Raw genomic sequence first — 27,431 nt, forward strand, 5'->3', positions numbered from 1 at the left:
ACCACCCCGCTGAGATCACTGGATAGATCTTCCAGATAAACACACACACACAAACACACACACAACAAGGATACAGCAACCTTAAAGGACAAACTAGATCAGATAGGTTTTACTGAAATTTACAGAACATTTCACCCCAAAACAGCAGAATATACATTCTTCTCAAAGATAGGCCACATTTTAAGATGCAAAAAAATGTCTCTACAAGATCAAGAAGATTGAAATCATATCATACATCTTCTCGGATAACAGTTATATGAAACTGGAAAATAACTAAAATTAAAAAAAAAACCTCAAGCCCTGGCCAAGATGGCTCAGATGGTTGAGTTTTGTCCCAAGCACAAAAATGTTGCTGGTTCAATTCCAGGTCATGGCTTATACCTGTGTTGCAGACTTGATCACTAGTAGGGAGTATGCAGGAGGCAACTGAGTGATGTCTTGCTCTCTTATCAATGTTTCTCTCTCAGTCTTTCCTTTCTCTCTAAATATCAATAAGAAATATGTTTAAGAATAAAAATAAAATAATAAAAATATTTTTAAAAACATCATAGATATGGAGGCTAAAGATCATGTAATTCCACTGAGATCAAGAAACAAATAGAAACTTCCTAGAAACATATGAAAATGAACAATCCAAAATCTATGGGACATAGTGAAAGCAGTCCTGAGATGGAAGATCATAGCATTAAAGGCCTACCTCAAGAAACAAGAAAAAGTTCAAATAAACAGTCAAACCCTACAACTAAAAGAATTAGAAAGAGAGCAATAAGCCCCTAGTAAGTAGAAGGAAGAAATTAATAAAGATCAGAGTGGAAATATATGACATACAGACTGAAAGGACAATAAATATGATCAATGAAACCAACAGCTGATTCTGTGAAAAGATAAACAATATTGATGAAACTTTAGCAAGACTCATTAAGAAACAAAGAGAGAGGACCCAAATAAATAAAGTCAAAAATGAAAGAGAAGTAACAACCTTTATCATAGAAATACAAAGGATTGTAAGAAAATATTATGAACAACTATAAGCCAAAAAAATGGGTAACCTGGGCAAAATAGACAAATTCCTAGAAATATAATCTTCTCAAAATCATTCAGGAAGAACTAGAAAACCTAAATAGGCCAATAACAACTAATGAAATTGAAGCAGTAATAAAATAATATCCCAGCAAACAAAAATCCTGGGCCAGATGGATTTCCATGCACATTTTACCAACCATTCAAAGACGTATTAACACTTATTCTCCTCAAAGTATTCCAAAAATTTCTAGAGGATGGAAGACTTCCAAACTCTTTTTATTAGGCCAGCCTTATCCTAATTCCAAAACCAGAGAAAGACACTACCGAGAGAGAGAGAGAGAGAGAGAGAGAGAGAGAGAGAGAATTACAGGCCAATATGCCTGATGAATATAGATGCTAAAATTCTCAACAAACTATTAGCAAATAGGATCCAGCAACACATTACAAAGATCAAACACCATGACCAAGTTGGATTTATTTCAGGGATGCACCTGGTATAATATTCACAAATCAGTATGTGATACATCACATAAACAAAATGATGGATCAAAATTACATGATCATAACAATAGATGCAAAAAAAGCACTTGACAAATTCCAACAATTATTTTTGATAAAAACTCTCAGCAAAGTGGGAATACAGGGAACATACCTCAACATAATAAAGACCATATATGACAAATGTACAACCAACATCATACTCAGTGGACAAAATTAAAAGTGTTTCCCTTAAGAACAGAAACAAGACAGGGTTGTCTGCTTTCACCACTTTTATTGAACATGGTACTGGAAGTCCTAGTCACAACAATCAGACAAGAATAAAAAATAAAAGGTATCCAAATTAGAAAGGAGAAAATAAAACTGTCATTGTTCTCAAATGACTTAATATTGTACATAGAAAACCATAAAATCTCCACCAAGAAAACTTCTAGATTTAATAAATTAATTAGGCAAAGTAGCAGAATACAAAATTAATATCTGGAAATTTATGGCATTTTTATACACCAATAATAAAATCTCAGAAAGGAAAACAAACAAACAAACAAAAACAATTTCAATGACCATTGTAACAACAATATCAACAACAACAACGACAACAAAAATAGGATGTTTAGGAATAAACTTAACCAAATAGGTAAAAGACCTGCACTTGGAACACTATAGGTCATTGGGAAAAAAAAGAGAAGAATACAAACAAGTAGAAGCATATGCCATGTTCATGGATTGGAAGAATTAATATAATTAAAATGTTCACACTACCTAAAGCAATCTGTAGATTCAACACAATCCCTATTAAATACCATCAGCACATTTCACAGATCTAGAGCAAATATTTCAAAAATGTATATGGAACAAAAAAGATCCTGAATAGACACAGCAATCTTGAGAAAGAAGAATGAAGTTGGAGGGATCACAATACCAGATATCAAACTATACTACAAAACAACTGTAATCAAAACAGCCTGGTACTGGCACAAGAACAGGCATATAGATCAATGGAACAGAACAGAGAACCCAGAAATTGACCCATGCCATTATGGTCAATTAATGTTTGAAAAGAAAGCAAGAGTGTACAATGGAGTAAAGATAGTCTGTTAACGGTATTGGGAAAATTATACAGGTACATGCAAAAAAATGCAACTAGACCACCAATTTACACTATACACAATAAACTCAACATGGATAATAGACTTAAATGTAAGTTGCAAAACCATAAAAATCCTAGGATAAAACATATGCAGTAAAATCTCAGACATCTCACAGAGCAGAATTTTTCCTGATATATCTCCTAAGGCAATAGAAGCAAATTAAAATATGAACAAATGGGACTACATCAAACTAAAAAGCTTCTGCACAGCAAAAGAACCATCCTCAAAATGCAGGGGAAATCCACTCTGTGGGAAAATATATTCACCAGTGATACATCTGATAAGAAGTTAATTTCTAAAATATATAAAAAACTCATACAGCTCTACAAACGGAGGACAAAACAATCCAATTAAAAATGAGCAAAAGACATGAATAAACACTTCTTTCAAGAGAACATTAAAAAAATCACTAGTCATCAGAGAGATGCAAATTAAAATACAATGAGGTATCACCTCATACTTGCCAGAATAGCTACAGTCAATAAATCAACAGACAAGTGTTGGCAAGGATGTGGGGAAAAGGAAACCATAGTACACTGCTGGTGGGAATGTGAAATGGTGCATTCACTGTGGAAAACAGTATGGAGTTTCCTCAAAATACTACAAATGGAACTGCCATTTGACCCAGTGATCCCACATCTGGGAATATACCCTAAGAATCTAGAAATACCAATGAGAAAGAATATATGCACCCGTATGTTCATAGTAGCATTATTTACAAAAGCTAAGATCTGGAAACTGCCCATGTGCTCATTAGTAGATGAGTGGATAAAAAAAAAAAAAACAAAAAAAAACTCTCATACATTTCACAACAAAATACTATGCAGCTGTAAAAAGCAAGGATAGCTTATCCTTTGAGACAGCATGAATGGACCTAGAGGTTATTATGTTAAGCAAAATAAGCCAGTTAGAGAAAGACAAATATCACATAATCTCACTTATATGTGCAAACTAATGAACAAGATAAACTGACAAAAAAATAGGTCCAGAGATATGGAAGCATGGAAAACTATGACAGATTTCAGAGGGAAGGGTGGAGGGAGGGCAGGTAGAGATTAATGAAAGAATTTATATGCATAGACCATGGACACATACAATAGTGTAGTGAAAGTCTGGGGTGGGGCAAGAGCTTGGTGGAATAGGGCAATGTAGAGAGATTGGGGGATATTTGTAATATCCAAATAAAAATAAATTTTAAAAAATGATTTAATTTGCACTCAGGAGTTTTCATGTTAAGATAAAATACATAGGCTGGTCACTTTATTTGATAGGAATTATTCCTGTTTATATGATTTTATTAAAAAGGTGTGTTTTACCTTAACCTTTATTCTTAAATCCCAGAAATTTGAAGAATGTTAGACAATAGCACATGAAATTGTTGAAATTGAACTCAGAAGATGTTCAGTGACCTATATAATAAGCAATCAGAAATAAACAGGATTTTAATTTCTTCTACATGTTCAAGCATGCAATTTTTAAATGCAATTTTAAAATCTAAGCTATTTGATTGCAATTGAGTTTTAATTGCTTGAAAGTATGTTCCAACATAGTTATTAAATAAATAGGTGATTGCTTGAGGTAGATAAAATTTAAATCTATACAAATTAGTTATCATAGATCCAGTTGACACTCAGTACATTTTAATTTTAATTCTCCTTGTTTATTAGCCAAAGAAAGCTTGCATAAATTTAAAATCATGACTCCTGATGTGCTTAAAAAAAAAAAAAATGGTGCCCTGGACAGTTTGGCTCAGCGGTTGGAGCATCGACTCGTGGTCTGGACAGACCCGGGTTTGGTTCCTGCTAAGGGCACGTACCTCGGTTGCAGTTTGTCCCCAGCCCTGGTTAGGGTTGTGTTAGTGGCAGCCACTCGATGTTTCTCTCTCGCATCGATGTCTCTCTCTCTCTCTCTCTCTCTTCCTCCCTCTCTCCCTCTCGCTCTATGAATACAAAAGTGTCCTCAGGTGAGGATTAAGAAAAATAAATACATAAAAACAAATGGTATTGATTAATATTATGTAAGAATCATTGTTGTTTTACATTTGTATATGTGAACATACTTGTGTCTTTAAGGCAAAAATAGTGTATCAACAGTTAACCTTTATAAAGAACTTGCTTAAAATCTTAACTTTTTATTTAGTACAGTGTATGATAATTTTTAAAGAAACATTCTATCAATTGACATAATTGAATTTTTCAGTGTTCAATTTAGGTTTCTTTATTCATTCAAGAAGGTGTGTAATTCTGTGTGTATTTGTCATATGCCCATCATAAGTGCATCCTGAAAAGCAGTTAAAGAAACTTTTACATTGATGATAATTGAGAAGGTGATGAAGTATGCTTTCTGGAGGTAGCATATATATCATTTTCTAACTTTTTTTTTCTTGAATCCAGTATAAAACACTAAATATTGATCCATAACTGATCCTTAAGATAACTCCAAATTAGGGTGTTAAGGAACTTCTTAAGCAAATGCAAGTCCCTCCCTCCACCTGGAGTTAGAGTTCTTAGCACAGGACTGGATGGCATATAGAATGATTAATATGACATGGCTTTAGAGTTGGATGAGTGGATTCATATTCCAGTTCTGTTCTTAACAGCTGGTTTAATTAGCCTTGCTTTCCTAATCTGTAGTATGTAATCCCAATTGTTTCTGCCCCACAGGGATGTTGTGAAGATTGAGATGGAATGTAATGGCAGAAACTTTCATCTGATTAGAAAAACAGGCACATGAACTAGTAAGTATTTATAATGAAACAAGGAAAATAATAGAGCTAAAACTAGTGTACTGTAGAAAGGAAGTTATAGGAATGATCAATTTTTATGCAGTAAGAAGGAAGTTACAGGAATGATCAATTTTATGCAGAGCTAATTATTATACTTTTTCAATTTTATTGTGATAAGAGCACAATATGAGATCTACCTTCTTAATAAAAGTTTAAGTATTCAACACAGTGTTTTTGACTCTAGTCACTGTGTTGTACAGATCTCTAGAGCTTTATCTTGATTAATTGAAACTTTATACCCATCGATTAGTAAGTCCCTAATTTTCCTCTCCCCAGTCCCTGGAAACCACCATTCCACTATTGGGATTCTATGAATTTGACTATGATTGATACATCATATAAGTGGAATCATGCAGTAACTGTTCTTCTATAACTGACTTATTTCACATAGCATACTATCCTCAAAGTTCATTAATGTTGTAACATATGTCAGAATTTCTTCCTTTTTATGGCTGAATAATATTCCACTGTATGTATATACCACACTTAAGAAAATCTATTTATCTGTTTCCACAACTTGGCTATTGTGAATAGTACTGCAATGAACATGAAAATGCTGATATTTCATTGTGCTCTTGACTGTAAGTATGTCAGATAAATACCCTGAAGTTGAATTACTGGGTTTTTGTAATTAAATTTTTAAAAGTTAGAAAGTGAGATGAGACATGATGTTTTACTGGTAGAACTTGGATATTTCTTATCATCACAATTTTATTATAACTGTGCCCTGATTTGAATTTTATCTAAGAAAGTCGGTTTGAGCGTGGGAGTCAGGGATGTTTAGGTTTGATGTTATTTTGATGGAATTTTTACTTGTTCGACCACCTTTCCTCTGTATATTCAAGATAATGTACAAATACTACCTACACAAAACTAACTTTTCTGCCTGCTTAAAGACTTAAGGATATTCTAAGCCTTAAGTTTGCCAGGCTTTCAATCAGTTTATTTTCTTTGTGAAAATATTAACTAAAAATTAGATGTAGGAAAATTAAATACATTTTACGAATTTCCATTCTTCAGTAACAAATGTCACAATGATCTTCTGCTAAGAATCAACATTATAAGAACTTCATGTTGCTTCTTTTGTCAATATTTTAAAATGTCTACTGTGCCAGAAAGACACATATCATTTAAACTTTGTCAATAGTTAAAAATAATTTTATTTTTTTAATTTAATTTTTTAAAATATGTTTTCTTTATTAATTTTAGAGGAAGAGGAAGAGAGAGACAGAAACATCAATGATGTTTTTATTTTTTATGTCATGATTTTAAATTTATGCAAACTTCCTTTGGCTAATAAACAAGGAGAATTAAAATTAATGTGTACTGAGTGTCAACTGGATTGATGATAACTAATTTGTATAGATTTAAATTTAATCAATCTACCTCAAGCAGTTACCTATTTCTTTAATAACTGTGTTGGAACATGTCTCTTACATGTCCCCCACTAGGGATTTGGCCCACAAGTTGGGCATGTGCCCTGACTGGGAATCAAACCAGGACCTCTTGGTGCATGGGTCGATGCTCAACCACTGAGCCACACTGGCTGGGCAAAATAGTTTTAAAAATCTATGTGTAGAGTCAAGGTTGGGCACCAATGTTTGAAATAAAAGGTGATAAGGTGGCATAAAAAGAAAAAAAAATTGAAGAAGAGATGGTTTTTAATAAAGGAATTATGGTTAGAAGTAATATAAATTAGTTATAATAAATAGATCCGGTTGACCCTCTAAACATTTTAATTTTAATCCTGCTTGTTTATTAGCCAAAGGAAGTTTCCATGCAATTATAATGATGACTAATGAAGTACAACAAATGCTTTAAAAAATGACATTACTATTGTTGAAAAAAGGAATATATCTTAAGAAACCTGAAACACCAATCAGAAAGAATATATGTACCCCTATATTCATAGAAGCACTATTTATAATAACTAAGATCTGGAAACAGCCCAAGTGTCCATCAATAGATGAGTGGATAAAAATGCTGTGGTACCCATACACAATGGAATACTATGCAGCTATAAAAAAGAAAAATCTCTTACATTTTGAGACGTCATGGAGGGACCTGGAGAGGATTATGCTAAGTGAAATATGCCAGTCAGAGAAAGACAAACATCATATGATCTCACTTATTTGTGGCATGCAAGGAACAAAATAAACTGATGAACAAAATAGATCCACAGACATGGAAGCATGGAACAGACTGACAGATCTCAGAGGGAAGGTGGGAAGGAAGGCGGGAAGAGATTAATTAAATAACTTATATGTATATACACATAGCCCATGGACACAGATAATAGACAGATGAAGGCCTGGGGTGAGGTGGGAGATGGGTAAAGGAGGGGGGCAAATTGGGGAAAATGGGAGACATCTATAATACTCTCAACAATAAAGTTAAATTAAAAAATAAATAAAAGAGAAAATGAAAGAATTAAGGAAAATAGGATGAAATTAGGACAATATATTATCACAAAAATGAAAGACTAGGGAATTTAAGCACTGTGAGTGTTTCAGTGTCATGTCAGAACATGGGCACATATGGAATAAACCAAATGAGCTGGCTTCATTGTTCAGTAGGTTTGAAGGCAATGTCCCAGAAGGACTAGAAAGCAAAAAATTTTTGTAGTGTTTGAGAGGCAAGAGTACCAAAGATTTTGTGGATAATTGGGGGAATAAGAAAACTGAAGATCTGTGATTAGGGGCGCATTTAAGCTCAGTAGGGTGAGCACACTTAAAAAATAAAATCTGCCCAGCTGGTGTGGTTCAGTGGATTGAGCATTGTCCCATGGACTGAGAGGTCCCAGTTCTATTCCTGGTCAGGCACATGCCTGAGTTGCAGCCTTGATTCCCAGTGGGGGGCCTGCAGGAGGCAGCCAATTGATGTTTCTCTCTCACATTGATGTTTTTTATCTCTCCCTTCCTCTCTCTCTAAAAAAATCAATAAAAACATATTTAAAAAATAAAAATAAAATCCAACAAGAGTCAGGTATAGAGAAAGAAAGACAACTGACTCAGAAACCAGAAATATGTATAAGAGCCTGATTCTAGTCAACATTCTACTGTTAGCCTTCTTTCTCTTTTTGGTTGGCCTTAGAGGATATCAAATATTGAATAAAAATCAGAATTCTGGTAGCTCCCATGATACTGAGCATAGAATGGAGCTTCAAATTGGGGAAACAAGGATGTCCTACTAGAACGTAGGTTAATGTGGCATAAGAAAAATATGTGTGTTCCTACAATAGCTCTTTATAGTGCTATTGATATAAGCAAATGAGGCAAAAGACTTCAAGAAATGGTGGACGAGGTAAAGTAAAATTGGTCTGCCAACTGCAAATGATTAATACAGGGCAAAAATATTTCAGATATTTTTCAGAAGGCCAAAATATCAGCTTAAAGTGAAGGACAGAGGCCCAAAGACATAAATCTTTGGCATCTTTCATTCCCCTGCAACCAACAATTAGAAAATAATTTTAATTAGAAAATAAAAATTTTAAAATATATTATAAAAGGTGACATACAAATGGCCAATATACATATAGTCTGGGACTCAAATTCATTTAGTTATAAGTGAAATGCAAGTTAAAATATAATGAGGTACTGCTACACTCCTGGCATTACTAATATAAAAATTACTGACAATGTAAAATATTAGCAAAATGATGAAAAAAAGGTAATTCTCATACCCTGGTCTTTGTGCCCTTGAAAAGTATTTTGGAATTATTACCCAGCAATTCCTCTCTTGAAATATACCTAACAGAAATTTATGCATGTGCCTATCAGTAGACATTAACATGAATGTTCATACACATTCATTATGTCAATTACTGGAAACAACAGAAATATTCACCAATAATAGAATGGATAAAACTTCAAATTTTTGTGTGTTTATTCAATGTAATACTACAAAATAATGAAAAGGATAATTACAGACAAATGGCACAACACAGGTGAAACATAAATACAATGTTGAATGACAAAAGGCAGATACACGAATTATGTGAATATAAATTTAGAAAAAGGAAAATATAGGAATGCATTTTTATTTGAAAACATGAAAAAAAAAAAAAAAAGGAGAGTGGTTACCTGTGAGCAAGAAAGGGTGACATGTGGGCATAGGAGGGTATCTGGGTAGTGGTAATACTCTAAATTTAGATTTTAGAGCGGTTTCATGGATACATGCTTTGTGACATATAATTGAGCTATATATATTTGTGTAGTTTCTTTGCATGTGTGTTACATTTATGATAATAAAGCTTTTAAAAAGAAAAGTTAGATGAAAATGTTATCACCTGTAAGAAAAATGAATAAAAGTTATCTTGAAGGACCAGCATCCTTTTGTCTCTTATATTTAGCTTAATCTATTTTCAGTACTAGTAAATAGAGCTTGGGAACAAGCAGAAGACATAGATATTACAAATATCTCTCCTTTACAGGTGATAAAATGAGGTCTAACAGGTTTTAATATAAGCTCAATGTCACATAACTAGCTGGAATAGAGAATCAGGTCTCCTGCCTACAAGTATGGATTTTAAAAAAATAGACCCTGATATTTCTTGCTAAATTCACTTTTGAACTGTGAATTTAAATTTAGGTATTATATTTATACCTCAAATCCATCTCCTGTTATAAATACATTGATATCTTTTAAAGATATATATTTTGGGGGTAATTTTTCTCTGGATCTTTTTTCTGTTAGAAGTTCATGTACATCATGAAATATTCTCACTCTAAATTTCTTCAGAATTAATGAATATACAAAATGTCAGATGATGCACATGAGTTAAATATGGGCTTTTAGTAAGTGGATGAGTTAATATTTCTCTCCACATGAAAGATAAGATTTCATACCTAATATTCATGAGTCTTGATTATTTCTTGTATTTATTAGCATTTAATTATTATTATAAAATATAATTGGAAGGTGTGTACATGGCCTGCCTTGTATGTGATATTTATTTTATAATTAAAAAAGGATTTCCTATGGTATACACTGAAAGGCATATGAGTTAGAGATGGCTTTATCCTACTTCAAATGCAAAATAAATTAACAGAAAAAAACAAAGCTATTAATACATCCAATTCATTCAATATTTATCCAGTGTCCAGTAACGCAAGTTTAAAAGTGATGAACTAGCATTGTTTACTAGTTAATGATGTGATAGTTGCTTTCCAGAAATAAAGGTTCTGTATATTGCCAGTTTGTGATTTAATCCTGGTTCTCTGCATGAATCTTCTTTTCTTATTATTCCAAAGTGATATTTGTTATGTGTATATTCATCTGTTAAATCATAATTAACTATAGACAAAAGCCAAAGGCCTGGGGCAAGGGGGCTAATAAATCATAACCAATGGTGATATTAATACTCTTGGTTTAAAGGGTTGTTCTCATGTGCCAAGTTTTGATTGTTCTGAATACTTGGATATATTACTGCATTTCATCATGCCAGAAAATATGAAATTATTCATTTCTTTGTTTTTCTTGGCTTTCAAAACAGCCCTGGAGATTCATTGTCAATCTGACTGGCATCTTTCATATATTATGGAACCTAGAATTAAGCATAATGCTTTCAGAGTAATATGTTTATTCAGTTTAGAATTTCACCTCATTCTAAATGGAGATCTTATAATTACATTGTTCAATAGTTTGTCACAAAGCTCTGAGGAATACTTTAGCAAATTAAAGGGAAAAACAAAACCCATTTCCTCATTTAATGACACTTTTCTACTAATTTTTCCTTGATATAAAATAGGATAATTTTTTTCTTCTCAGAATTGAAATCAAAATCAGAGCAATAGATATTGAACATCTGGACTCTTGCAAGAAACTGAAGGAAATATGGAAAAATACAAGATACAATGTTTACCTTCAACAGATTTATAATTCAATTAGACAAGGAGAAAAATTAAGTACTGTAGCCTGGCTGGTGTGACTCAGTGGACTGAGCATCACCCCATGCACCAAGAGGTTACTGATTCCATTCTTAGGGCACATGCCCAAGTTGTGGGCTTAGTCCCAGTAGGGGGTGTGCAGGAGGTGGCCAGTTGATGTTTCTCTCTCACATCAGTGTCTCTGTCACTCTCCCTCTCCCTTCCTCTTTTTTCTAAAAAAATCAATAAAAATATATTTTAAAAAATTAAATACTATAATAATGACAATATTTAAATAATTTGTTTATGATAACAAAGTTGTAAAAGCATCACATTTCAGTATTGGTAATAATGTCTAATACCTAAATTTCATATGCATTCCAAAATTACAAATAAATACAAATACAAATATAAAGGAAGTTAGCCAAATTTTATGTTTTCCTAGTATATCCATTGAACTGTCAGTTACTAAAATCTAACTAAGTTGATTGCTATTATGAGAGATTGAAACTGCTATTTTACAATTGTTTCTCCTTTTGGGGCCTTTCTTTTCTTCTTTTTTTCTTTTTCCAGTAAAAGCTATGTTTTAAAACAAAAACTCAGGGTCTTTTCTGACTTACACAAAGATTAAAGATTGTTTTCATTTTAAAAATGGAAAAAAGGTATTTCATATTTATAGATATGGTTTGAAATGTTTCCAAAGGTATACTATTGGATTTAAAATAACTGCTTAAAGTTGTCTGCCCTATCCATAGGGGATATGTTCCAAGAACCCCATTGCATGTCTGAAACTGCAGATAATACCAAACCCTATATATACATACATGTTTTCCTATATACATACCTATGATAAAACAGTCACAGTGCAGGACAAAGAGTTGATTTATGTCCTAGGCAGGACAAAGCAGGATGGTGCAAGATTTCATCAGGCAACTTAGAATGGCACACAAATGAAAACTTAGGAATTGTTTATTTCTGGAATTTTCCACTTAATATTTTCTAACTGTGGTTCACCACAGGTAACTGAAACTGTGGAAAGTAGACTTAAGATCAGGGGAGACTACTGTATTTTTTGACATGTAATTTATAATTAGAATTTAGGAGAGATGTATTAATCTATTTTAAGGGGTAGAAATTATTGTTTTGATGGTATATTCAAATTTGTGATACTATACAGAATTTCATACTTGTATAAACCGGAAATATGATATACCATTATTTTTAAACTATAAATATGTCTACCAAGCTATTTATAAACCCATGTTGAACTTATTACATGAGTCAGCATTTATAAGCAAAAACAACAGCTCAATGTTTCCAGTTCCAGAAAACAAAAACTTTAAGAAAGCAAATGATGAAAACTATATCTAGAGCTCACACTGATGAATACTTTAAAATTAGACATTTTAAAACATAAGAATTGCAAATTAAGGCCTTAATTGGCTAAAATTGACATTTCTTGATAAAACATTTGATTCCATAATTTCCACACTATATACATGAAAAAAGTTTTAATTTTTATTAAAACGTGCAAGTAAGTCTCAAAAACAAAAAGGAATCAGTTTTCTAACTTGGCTTGAAATGATGTGGAATTCTTCAGTTATTCCCATATCAGTATGTCAGAAATATTTTTTTCAAATCAGCAAATGTCTACAGTAAATTTCTTTGATTTAAAACAAGAACATCAGAATAAAGCGAAAAAGAAAAAGAAAACCAACATGAAAAGTGTATTATTTTATTGAACATGTAACTGAAAATGCAGAATCTCTCTTATATACTATAAGAGGGATACAGCAACCATTTACTGTCAGGCAATTGAAAATGAAAGCTCAGCAAAGCAACCTCCCTGCAATCATTCAACAAATAGTATTAATGGCTTGTCACGTATGCAACACCCGGTTTGATGCAGTAGGGGACACATCAAAATATAATCCCCAGTTCTTTTCCATAAGAAGTGTCCATCTAGACTGTGCATAAGTCATGACAATGGATGATAAATCCCTGTACAAGAATGAATAATAAAACTTGACAGCAATATAAAGAATGGCTGCAAACACTATGTGATAAATGACACAAGAAGTATAGACTCTAGAATCTCCAAAAGGAAAATAACATTCTTGGCTGGTTATGCATTAAGATCTTATACCAGCCAATTCTGGAATGTTGGGCAACAGTTATTATATAAAGTAACTTGAAATCATGTGTATTATTTCTCTGTAGAGGTAGAAGAGTTTGATTAAAAATAGAAATATTTGGTTTGATGTAATAAATAAGAGGACTTTTTTTGTTTTGTCAAATTAGTGGGTCCTCATTAAATATGTAAAAGATACCCTTCTTATACATATTGTAGGTGAAATGCAGGAAAACTTTGTTTCTTATTCTTATCTACACCAACTTGTTTGGATTCCTTGATTATCTGGAATTCTGAAAATGCCATTTTATGTTACTAATCTTAGTATCTCTTTTCTTTTTTTGATATTAGCTTTTAAACTATATTTTAAAAGAAGTTGAGATTAACTCAGGTGGAGAAATTTACATGATGCTAGATTTCTAAATTAAGAGATTCTCATTTTTAGGGATGTCTTTAATAGATGAGTAGATTCTAAATTGTATATTAATCCTCTCTTTCACATCCAGACTCTATAGTTGTTGTTTTTTTTCCCTTTGGAAAGCCTAATTTTATATATGTAAGGAGATATGGTTTTTGTATTTTTATTGATTCCAAGTGATGTTATTATCATTTTATATCCTAGAGTAGAAATATATATATATATATATTTCCTTATACATTTATTTTGACCCTTCTACAGGAGTTTAATTAATCTCTTAACCAAAGCTGCTAAGGATTTTTGTTTATGCATTACAAGAATAATTTCCATAAAAATTCTTTTTTTTGGGTATGTGCCCCTAGCAGGAACCGAACTCAAGACTCTCTGGTCCGCAGGCCAATGCTCCAACTGCTGAGGCAAACTGGCCAGGGCCATAAAAATTCTTAAACTGTTTCAAACTATTTGTTTAAAAAGATACGCACTACAGAAATGTACATCAATATTTTCAGGACATGTAAGCTTTATAATTTTTTCATTTAAAATTTGTGTCACTTTTTATTCCATTTGGATATTAGAAGATGGTGGCCTTGGCTCATGTTCAGACATAGATTAATAAAGTGCCTGTAAAAAGGTGAAGGGATTTAGAAATGAAAAATTGGTAGTTAAAAATTAGTCACAGGGATGTGAAATACAGCATATAGTCAATAATATTATAATAACTATATATGGTGCCTGGTAAATGCTGGAGCATTTTGTGAAGTGTATGATTTCCTGACTACTGTGCTGTACACCTTAAACTAATACAAAATAATATTGAATATAAGCTGTGATAAAAATAATTTAAAAATAAAGTCTGTCAGACTTGAGAAATTATAGAAATAGAACTGGTTGTAATAGACAAGTGGCTTCTGCATATACAAGAAAAGTATAGCCAAATTGAACAGCCTTTACAAGTTTAGACTAAAGTGATATATTTATTCCTGCAGTGTGTCAATCCTGGGCTAAAAGAAGGGTACATGTAAGGGTTTTGTTCAGATATAATCTAGATACAGTTAATCATGCTTAGGTTCAATCCTACCTCCAAATATTTAACTACATGATCCAGTACCAGTTAGCTAACTTGTCCAAGCCTTTATTTTCACATGTGTAAAATGAGGATAAGTTGCTCAAATCTCAGGGCTTAATGTGAAGCTTAAGTGTATATAAGAAAAGTAATCCCTTCTGTTTATTTATTAAACAGATGTTTGTAAAGTGCCTAATGGAGGCAGAGTGAAAAGCAAAAAACCAGACATGGCCTCAGTCATCAAAGATAGGACTGTTAGATGAAGAAATAAACTTTAATTGACAGATAAATGGACAAAGAAAATGTGGTATACACCTAAAATGGAATATTATTTGGCCTTTAAAAAGAAGGAAATTGTGCTATATAAATGAACTTGGAAGATATTATTCTAAGTGAAAGGACAAAAATGGTGTGCTTCCACTTATAAGAGGAATCTAAAATAGTCAAACCCATAGAAACAGAGTAGGATGTTGTTTGCCAGGGGCTGAGGGGAGGGTGAAATGGGGAGTTGCTGTTCAATGGGTATAATGTGTCTTTTATGCAAAAGGAATAAGTTCTAGAGATCTGCTGTGCAACCTAGTGCCTATAATTAGCACTTAAAATTTTAAAAGGGTAGAATTGGTTGGCACCATGGTCTTGAACCTCCCAGTTTCCAGAAAGAGGACTTTCAACATGGTGGCAAAGTAGATGGATCTTTCTCACACCTCCTCCCAGTGCCAAGCTGGAAATAAAACTGAATTAGGAAACATTCACCTTGAGTTACCAACTGAAACCTAGCTGGTGAGGAGACTTTTAAACAAGGAAGGGCAGAAAACATATCAGGAATGTACCTATAAAAAAGCTGACAAAATATGGTCAGGGTTGAGCCTCAGAGTCAGCCAGCCAGAGGAGAAATCCCTCCCATGAACAGGACAACATCAATTAAGCCACAATTACAACAGAAGAGCCCAAATAATTACACAAGAGACATTCCTAGAGCATCCAGCATAGGTGATCTTGAAGATTGTGCCACTGAGCCCAACACAACAACTAGAGACTGCACCTGCTCAGCAGTTTACATGCCATGGTTGGGTTGAGTCTGAGCCAGCCAGCCAGAAAGTCAGTGCAACCCACACATGTGCAAAAAGCAATCAAGACCAAATTACAACAGGAGAGCCCACATAACACACATAAGCGACATTTGAAGAACATCTATCTCAAGAGATAAAGGACACTGTACCACAGGGTCCCACAGGAAACTTACTAAATAATGCCACCCCACAAAGACTGTGAGTCAAAGTAATTTTATCTAATACATAGAAACAAACACAAAGAGGTAGCTAAAATAGGGTCACAAAGAAACAATCCCCAAATGAAAGAAAATAACTTTCCTGAAAAAGAACTAAATGAAATGGAGGTAAGCAATTTATCAGACATAGAGTTCAAATAAATGGTTATAAGGATGCTCAAACTACTTAGTGAGAAGTGCAAGGAACTTAATGAGAACTACAAGGAATTTAGTGGGAAATACATCAGCATGAAAAAGAGCATAGAAACTATGAATAAGAACCAGACAGAAAAGACAAATATATGTGACATTGAGAATACACTGGAAGGAATTAAAAGTAGACTGGACCCAAGCGTGGAATCAAATCAGCAATTTTAAAAACAAGGTAGAAACAAAACAAAACAAAACACCCAATCAAAGCAACAAAAAGAAAAAAATAATTTAAAAAAACTGATGATTGTTTAAGGGAACTTTGGGACAATATGAAATGTAACAATACCAACATCATATGGGTATCAGAAGGAGAAGAAAATCAGCAAGGGACAGAAAGTCTATTGAACAAATAATGACAGAAAACTTCCCTAACCTAGTGCAGGAAAAAGTCACATAAATTCAGGAAGTTGTGGATGAAAAGGGGGCACATACTAAATATAACAAGCTCAAGGGAGGCCTGCATGGTGGCCTTACAAACTCAGAGACCTAAAATAACCACAAAGGATGGTCTGAAATAATACATTTTAACTAAAAGCAGTTTATTTTGGGTATTCATATCTTAGGCAGGTATCTTCCCTGACAAAGGCCAATCTTTACCTTAACTGAGCCTGTCTATTGTCTTTGTGCATCTACAAAAACATATCTTTGGAATGTCAAAGTAATTTTCTTTTTTTCTGGACCCCTCAAACCACAGGTACTATTCTGTGGGGACCAAAAATTCCCTCATTGTTATTGTGTTAATTGTTAACTGTTAACTATTCTGAACCCCTCTATGGGAAAGAAGTATATGTTTATCATTTCTCTTTGTATCTAAACCTAGAAGTTCCTCTGTTTTGCTTTTTCCCATCTCCCCAATCTATCACCATTGGATTTTATATAACCCACTTACATCTCCTCATTGTAATGAATAAAATAAGGTGGAAAACTACCATTCTCTGGAGCATTAGCTCAGTTCATTGAGATCATTGCTTCTCAGTAATTTTCAATCATTTGGCTCAAATAAACTTACAAAAATTCTTCACAGGTTTCAATGTTTCTTAGGTTGACAAAGCACAGAGAGTTACAATCTAGATGAACCCAAGGAGGTCCTGGCCAGTGTGGCTCAGTTTGTTGGAGCATCATCCCATACACAAAAAAGAAATAGAAGAAGATGTAAACAAGTGGAGGCATATACTATGTTCATGGATTGGATGAGTTAACATCATCGAAATGTCCATACTATGCAAAGTAATCTATAGATTTACTGTAATTCTTATTAAAATACAAAGGCATATTTCACAGATCTAAAACAAATGTTCCAAAAATTGATATGGAACCAAAAAATACCCCGAATAGCCTCAGCAATCCTGAGAAAGAAGAATAAGGTTCTTCTTTCTACACTACAATGCCATTATAATCAAAGGAGACTAATGCTGGCACAAGAATAGGTATATAGACCAATGGAACAGAACAGAGACCCCAGAAATTGATCCATGCCATTATGGTCAATTAATATTTGACAAAGAAGGCAAGAGCATACATGAAGTAAAGATAGTCTCTTCAATAAATGGTGTTAGGTAAATTGGACATGTACATTAAAAAAATAAAACTAGACCATCAACTTATGCCATACAAAAGAATAAACTCAAAATGGATAAAAATTTAAATTTAAGTCACAAAAACATAAATATCTTAGAAGAAAACAAAGGCATTAAAATCTCAGACATCTCTCAAAGCAATATTTTTGACAACATGTCTGTGAAGGCAAGGGAAACACAGAACAAAGATAAATAATGGGAGTGCATCAAACTAAAAAGCTTCTGCAGAGTAAAATAATGCATTAATAAAATGAAAAGGGAATCCACTGTATGAGACAGCATATTCATCAATGGTTCATCTGATCAGGGGTTAATCTCCAAAATATAAAAAGAATGTGTAAAACTCAACACCAGGAAGACAAACAATCCAATTAAAAAATGAGCAAAGGACCTGAATAGACCATTCTCCAAAAACATATGAAAAAAATGTTCAACATCACTGATCATCAGAGTGATATAAATTAAAACTATAATGAGGTATCACCTCAAACCTGTCAGAATGGCTACTATCAGTAAATAAGCAAACAATGAATGCTGGTGAGGATCTGGAGAAAAGGAAACCCCACTACACTGTTGGTGGGAATGTAGACTCATGCATCCATTGTAGAAAACATTATGGAGTTTCCTCAAAAAATAAAATATAGAACTGCCTTTCAACCAGCAATTCCACCTCTGTGTATGTATCCTAAGAATCCTATAATAGCAATCAGAAAGAAAATATGCACCCTTATGTTTATAGAAGCATTATTTACAATAGCCAAGACCTGGTTATATACCAAGTGCCCATCAGTAGATGAGTGGATACAAAATCTTTGGTACATTTACACAGTGGAATACTAAACTGCTGTTAAAAAAAGAAAAAAAGAAAAAAAGGAAGTCTTATCCTTTGCGACAACAAGGATGGACTTGGAGATTATTATGCTAAATGAAATTAGCCAATCAGAGAAAGGTAAATACTATATGATCTCACTAGTATGTGGATTCTAATGAACAAAATAATCTGACAAACAAAATGGAACCAGAGGCATAGATACATAAAACAGACTGAGAAATGTCACAGGGGAAAGGGGTGGGGGGACTGGATAAAGGAAGGTAAAGGAATTAGCTAAAGAACATATATGCATAGCCTGTGGACATGGACAATAGTGTGGGGAGGGCCTGTGAGAGTGGGGGGGCTGGCTGGAGGTGGGCAAAGAGGGAGAAAATGGAGGACATCTGCAATAGTGTCAGCAATAAAAGAGTTAAAAATTTGATAGGGTAGATCTCATGTTAAGTGTTTTTACCACACACACACAGAAAGGGCAAGAAAACTTTTTGGAGATGATGAATATGTTTATTACCTTGATGGTTTCACAAGTATATACGTATATCCAAACTCATCAACTTATATACATCAGCTATGTGAAGTGTTTATATAGTAATTATACCTTCATGAACTGATTAGGAATGAAAAAAGATAGATGAGATAGACATCTGCTAGATAGAATGAGGGAACAGAAGAAGGGATTTCTTTAAGGGCACCCATGTATTTAATCACTGTTCACAGAGGCTGAGAGACATAATCACTTCCATATTGTTTAACAGCTTCATTGGAATACATATACATACTATAAAATGTCCCTATTTTAACTGTGAAGTTCAATGAGTTTTAGTATATTTATAAAATTGTGCAACTACTGCGACAATCTAATATTAGAATGTTTCCAGCACCCTCAAATGAAACTTTGTGACCATTTACATTCACTCCCATTCCCAGTCCCAGTCCCAGGCCACCACTAATCTACTTTCTGTCTCTCTGGATTTTCCTTTCAAGAGTATTTCAGATAGCCCGGCCGCTGTGGCTCAGTGATTGAGCACCAACCCATGCACTAAGAGGTCACTGGTTTGATTCCTGGTCAGGGCACATGCCCAGGTTGTGGGCTCGATCCCCAGTGGGGGGCATGCAGGAGGCGGCCAGTCAATGTTCTATCTCATCGATGTTTCTATCTCTCTGTCCCTCTCACTCGAAAATCAGTAAAGGAAAAAAAATAAAAAAAGAGTATTTCATATAAATGGAATCATATAGATGTGGTCTTTGTGTCCAGTTTCTTTCACTTAGCTTAATGTGTTTTGAAGTTCATCCATGTTGCAGCATGCATCAACACTTTATTGCTTTTTATTGCCAAATCATATTTTATTGTATGGTTCTCTATTGTGTAATATACTTTGGAAACGTTTAAAAAATAAATGTCCAAAATTATTTAAATATATATATGTATATAGTGTAATTTAAATTATTAATTAAACCAAATTAATAATTTCACATAGAAAGATAAATATATGTCTATCTGAATAAATGAACTTTGTTTTACATTGAAAGTCTAAACTTAAGGCCTAATCCTCCCATACCTTGCACACACATGTTATTATACTTCACTAGTTAGTTAACATTTAGTCATTACTGAATGCTTATAACTGGTATGAATGCTTTATAGAGTTTATATCACCTATTCTTCACAATAACCCTGTGGAATAGGTTAAGTTGATGCTGAAATCAGACTTCCTTGGTATGAGTGCTGGCCACTGACCAAGTGTGTGATCTTGGGCAAAGAATTTTAATATCAGTGTTTTAATATCCACTAATAATAATAATAATATCTAAGAATTTATTTATGGTAAAACTCAAACATACATATGAATTATTGGCACAATTTTAGAACAATTTTAGTGTTAGCTATTATTAATAGAAAAGCAAATTGAAGCTGAGAATGTTAAGTAACTTTTTCCTGGGTAACACTACAAGTAAAGACTATGGCTGGAAATCAAAGGTAAAGAACACAACTCCAGATACAAATAACCTCTAATATGATGGAGGACAACCTAGAGTCCAGATCATGGTGATATAATTTAAACATATGGTGTCTTTCCCCTTAGGCTAGAAAATAAGCCTCTTTTAAAATATTGAACATGTATAGTACAATGGGCACTGAGTCCAAGGGTTTACTGACGAAAAAAATATAATCACATATGCTTAAACTTGCTGGGGCATGGAAAAACAATACTGGATTTTGGTTATACTATTAAGATTATTGAAAGCTGTTGTACACTAAGAGAACTTGAATCTGTGGAAGTAATGTAACAGGTTTCTACGTAAGTGATTAATGTTGAAATACCTGTTAGTGGTCCTCAGTGCTTCTGCACTCGATTTTTATCCACAGCTTTAACTGATTACAGACATCTTTTATGACCATTGCAGTTTGCTCAGAATTCTCCAGGGTAATTTAGTATAATTATTAAGAAATATTTATGAATGAGCATATATTTATTCATCTGGGGATACCTAACAAAGGAAGACTCATTTTTATCAATGAAGTATTTATTAAAGTGCTTTGCCCATTTTTTTTTTTTTTTGCAAAGTGGATAATGCAATCACTTTTAATTTTTATTGTTGACAATATTACAGATGTCACCTATTTCTCCCACCTTTGTCCCCCTCCACCCAGCTCCTGCTCCACCCCTGGTATTCACTGCACTATTGTCTGTGTCCATGGGTTATGCATATATGTATATGTTCTTTGGTTAATCTCTTCTTGTCCCCCTACACACCTCCTCTCTGAGATCTTTCAGTCTGTTCCATGCATCCATGTCTCTGGACCTATTGTGTTCGTTAGCATATTTTGTTCATTAGTTTCCACATATAAGTGAGATCATATGATATTTGTCTTTCTCTGACTGGCTTATTTTGCTTAGCATAATAATCTCCAGGTCATCCATGCCATTGCAAAGGGTAAGAGATCCTTCTTTTTTATAGCTGCATAGTTTTCTACTTCCAATTTTAGTGGGGATATATACCTACCATCTCCACTGATATATTTTATTAGCAAACTTTGTCTCCGAAACTGGTAAAAATTTGTATGTTTGTTCTAAATTATTGTCTTTAAAATATATTCCACTTGAATTTTTGTGATTTTGCTATATCTCTACACATTTCTGAGTTTTAAAGGAAGCTTAAACATTTGCTGAATAGCATTATTTCAGAATCGTCAATTGGTTGTGCTTATGCCCTTAGTTGGTGCCTTCCTGGATTTACATACTTCAATTCAAAATGTATATTAAACTGGATTATGCCACATCTTTGCATTAAAATGAGAGTTTCAGTTCATATTCTTTTGAAATATCTACCACCATAGTAAAATAGAAAAATTGTTGAATTCTTTTAATTTAAAAAAAAATATATCTTGACTTCATCAAGAAAGACCTGAAATGTGTGACTTTTGGAAGAGAGTTTATGCTTTTATTTACTGAATAAAAATGCATTTTTCCCTTGTACAGTAAGAAATTCTAGAAACACTACCAACAGGATTTTATTTTGTTTTCTATACTATTTTTTTTTCTTGAAAGGATATTCTCTTTCAAGACACTTTGACCAACACATGGAGGTTAAATAGCATGTTATTAAACAATGGTTACCAAGGAGATCAAGGAAAAAATTATAAACCAATAAACATGAACACCCAATAACACAAAATCTATGGGACACAGTGAAAGTCATCCTGAGAGGGAAGTTCATAGCACTACAGGCCTACCTCAGGAAACAAGAAAAAATTTCTGATTGCCTATACAACATCAGAACTTAAAGACCTAGAAAGCAAACAAAAAGAAAAACTGAGAGCAAATAGAAGGAAAGAAATAGTAAAGGTCAGAGCAGAAATAAACGACATAGAGACTTAAAAAACAATTCAAAGTATCAATAAAACAAAGAGCTGAGTCTTTGAAAAGATGAACAAGATTGATGAACCCTTAGCTAGACTCACCAAGAAACAAAGAAAGAGGACTCAAATAAACAAAATCAGAAACAGAAGAGGGGAAGTAACAACTGACACCACAAAAATACAAAGGATTGTTAACAAATACTATGAATAATTATATGGCAACAAACTGAACAATCTAGGCAAAATGGACAAATTCCTAGAAATATAGTCTCCCAAAACTGAACTGGGCCTGACAGGTGTGGCTCAGTGGTTGAGCATCGACCCATGCACCAAAAGGTCACTGGTTCAATTCCTGGTTAGGGCACATGTCCAAGTTGTGGGCCCAGTCCCCAGAAGGGGGCATACAGGAGGTGGCCAGTCGATGTTCTCTCCTATTGATGTTTCTGTCTCTCTCTCCCTCTCCCTTCTTCTCTCTGAAATCAATAAAGAAAAAAAAAAAGTTTAAAAAAACTGAACTGGGAAAAGATAGAAAACTTGAACAGAACAATAACAACTAAGGAAATTGAAGATGTAATTAAGAACCTCCCAGCAAACAAAAGCCTGGGCCTGGGTGGCTTCATGGGGGACTTTTACCAAACATTCAAAAAAGAACTAACACCCATTCTCCTCAAACTATTCAAAAAAATTTAAGAAGAAGTAAGACTTCTGGACTCATTTTATGAGGCCAGCATAATTCTAATTCCAAAACGAGATAAAGACACTACAAAGAAAGAAAACTACAGACCAATATCCCTGATGAACATAGATGCTAAAATCCTTAAAAAAATATTAGCAAATTTGATCCAGAAATACAGTAAAAAAATTATTTACCATGACCAAGTGGGATTCATCCCAGAGATACAAGGCTGGTACAATATTCGCAAATCAATAAATGTGACATGCCACATAAACAAAATGAAAGATAAAAACCATACGATCATATCAATAGACGTTGAAAAAGTGTTTGACCAAATCCAGCACCCATTTCTGATAAAAACGCTCAGTAATGTGGGAATAGAGGGATCATATCTTAACATAATAAAGGCCATATATGAAAATCCTACAGCCAGCATCATACTCAATGGGCAAAAATTGAAATCATTTCCCTTAAGAACAGGAACAAGACAGGATGCCCATTTTTGCCACTCTTATTTATTATAGTACTAGAAGTCTTAGCCACAGTAATCAGACATGAAGAAAAAATAAAAGGGATCCAAATTGGAAAGGAGGAAGTGAAACTGTCATTATTCGCAGATGACATGATATTGTACATAGAAAACCCTAGACTCCATCAAAAACTATTAGATTTAATAAATGAATTTGGCAAGGTAGAGGGATACAAAATTCACATCAAGAAATCGATGGCATTTTTTTGCTTTTTATTTATTTTTGTTACAGATGTTGCTCCTTTTTCCCCCATTGACACCCTCCTCCCCTTCCCTCCCCGCCCTGTCCCCAGCTTTGTTGTCCATGTCCATTGGTCATGCATATAAGTTCTGTGGTTTATCTTTCCCCCCTCACCCCCACTTCTGGGGATTGTCATCGACAGCATTCTTATATACTGATAAGGAACTCACAGAAAGAGAAACTGAAAAAGCAATCCCATTTACCATTGCAGCAAAAGAAAATTAAGATACCTAGGAAGAAACTTAACCAAAGAAGTACAGGACCTATTTGCAGAAAACCACAGTTCAGACTGACAAACTTCAGAGGTGGGGGATGGGGGAGGGGGAGGGATGAGATAAACCAAAGAACTAGTATGCATGTATGCATAATCAATGGACATAGACAACAATACTTGGCTGGGGGGACAGGATAGGGAGGAGGGTGTAGGCGGCGGGGAGAAACAACTATAGCAAAATAAATTAATAAAAATGCAAAAAACAAACAAACAAAAACAAAAGAATGAGCAAAGGAGGTAAATTAGACACTTCTCCAAAGAGGACATACAGATTGCCAATAGATGTATGAAAAGATGCTCAATGTCACTAATCAGAGAAATGCAATTTAAAACCACAATGAGATATTATCCCACACCTGTCAGAATGGCTGTCATCAATAATTCAAAAACAAGTGTTGGTAAGGATGTGGAGGAAAGGGAACCTTTATGCACTATTGGGGGAATGCAGATTGGTGCAGCCCCTGTGGAAAGCATTATGGAGTTACCTCAAAAGTTTTAAATGGAACTGTCTCATGACCCAGTGATTTCAATTCTGGGAATAAATCCAAAGAAACTGAAACACTAATTTGAAACAACATATGCATCACTTTGTTCATTGCAGCACTATTTACCATAGCTAAGATATGGAGACAGCCCAAGTGCCAATCAGTAGATGAGTGGATACAAATAGCTGTGGCACTTTTACACATTGGAATACTACTCAACCATAATAAGAAAAATCTTACCTTTTGCGACAGCATGGACAGAACTGGAGATTATTATGCTAAGTGAAATAAACCAGTAAGAGAAAGACAAGTACTATATGATTTCTTTTATATGTGGGATCTAATGAACAAAATGGAAAGAGAGGCATGGGCCCTGGTTGGTTTGGCTCAGTAGTTGGAGCATCAGCCCAAGGACCAAAGAGTCATGGGTTCATTTATGGTCAAGGGCACATATCTTGGTTGCAGTTCAGTCCCTGGTCAAGGCTGTATGGGAGGTGGCCAATTCATGTGTCTCTATCACATCAGTGTTTCTCTCTCTCTCTCTCTTTGTCTCATTCTAATTTGAACACCAATAGAAAAATATCCTCTGGTGAGGGTTAAAAAAAAAAAAAAAAGAAAGAAAGAGGCATGGATACATGGGATGGACTGACAGCTGTCATAGGGGAGGGGGACTGGGTGGGTGGAGGAAAAAGGGATGAAGCCAAAAAATTATATAACACACAGACCAAGACAATAGTGTGGTGATAGCCAGGAGGAAAAGGCAGTGGGGGGTAGATGAAGGTAAGCAAAAGGGGATAAATGGGGACAGAAAGAGACTTTTCTTGGGACGATGGGTGCACAATGCAATGTGCATATGATGTTTTGTTGAGTTATACACTTGAAACCTGTATGGTTTTGTGAACCAGTGTCACCCCCATAAATTCAATTAGAAGAGCAAAGGGTTGAATATTTATATAAAATCTTCTGTAAATAAAGAAGGAAAATATAACTCTAATTACAAAAAAATGGATTAGAGATTTATATAAGCAATCTACTGAAGAGAATCCTCAGAAAAGTAACAAGCATGCAATGAGATTCTCAAAATTATGTTAATTAGAGAAATAGAAATGGAAATAAAAGATTACTCTGCACCTATTAGACTGGTAATAATTGGAAAACTGGATTATATCAAATGCAGTCAGAGATTTGGGGACGTAGAAATCCTCATCATTGTTTTTGAAATTATAGACCAGTGCAGCCATTCCAGAGAGGACTCTGCAATACATAGTAAAATTAAATACATACATACCTAAGCATTGACAACTTTGTGACTGTGTTTAGATTCCAGGAAAATTTTCATAAAGGTATGTAAGGGTAAATGTACAGGATGTTTGTTGATTTTATATCTTGGAGATACAGGCAGTCTGCATGCCTGTCCCTGGAAAAGTGGTCAGGTAAATGTGGCAAATGTAACTTGAAATATTTAAGCACTTAGAAGCATGATATTAGGTGTGTAAAGCGCAACTTGTGTAGATCTTAAAAACAGTGATAAAGTTTATTCACAAAAACTAATAAACAAAATAACTAAAATTTGCTACTTTTACATTAAAAATGTGTGTATGCTAAACAATATGCATTTTGAAAGAACACATGTAAAGATACAATTCAGCCCTGGCCGGTTTGGCTCAGCGGTTAGAACGTTGGCCTGAGGTCCAGAGACACCCAGATTCGGTTCCCGCTAAGGGCGCGTACCTCGGTTGCAGTTTGTCCCCGGCCCTGGTCGGTTGTGCGGGTGGCAACCACTCGATGTGTTCCTTTCACATCGATGTTTCTCTCTCTCCCTCCCACTCTACCTGAACAAAAAATGGAAAAAATGTCCTCGGGTGAGGATAAAAGATACAATTCAAATGGTGATAGAAGAGGAGGAAAATGAGAGTAGCATATGTAGGAAAGGGGGTATTGTTCAAGTATTTAATCAATTAATATGGACAAAACTACATCCTTGCATTGGACCATGTACCATAAACTGAATAAAATGATTAACTCAACTCACTATACTCAAGGTTCTCTCTCTCTGTCTCTTTATGATTATACCTATAATTGGTTCTTTTTGTTGTTGTTAATCTTCACCTGGGGATATTTTTTCTATAGGTTTTCAGATAAGAGTGGAAGGCAGGAAGGGAGAGAGAGAGAAACATTGAAGAGAGAGAGACACATAAATTGGTTGCCTAGCATGACCCCAACTGGGGCCGGGATCAAACCTGCAACCCAGGTACATGCCCTTGACCAGGAATCTAACCTGAGACCCATTGGTCTGTGAGCCAATGCTCTAACCACTGACCCATACTGGCCAGGGATATAATTGGTTCTTTTGAACAACCACAGAAATCAGAAATAATCAGATTAGTTGTATGGTTTGTATTATTTTAGCACTAGTAAAACTATCAGAGCCTCCATTAGAAAGAAAGCAGAATGTTTCTTAAATTACTAAATTAATCATTATCTAAATTACTGTTACTGGAGTTACTATAGGTATCTCCATTGTTTTTTTCCTTAAGCATTC

This window comes from Molossus molossus, unplaced genomic scaffold, assembly GCF_014108415.1.
Source record: "Molossus molossus isolate mMolMol1 unplaced genomic scaffold, mMolMol1.p scaffold_m16_p_2, whole genome shotgun sequence".
Classification (NCBI taxonomy): Eukaryota; Metazoa; Chordata; class Mammalia; order Chiroptera; family Molossidae; genus Molossus; species Molossus molossus.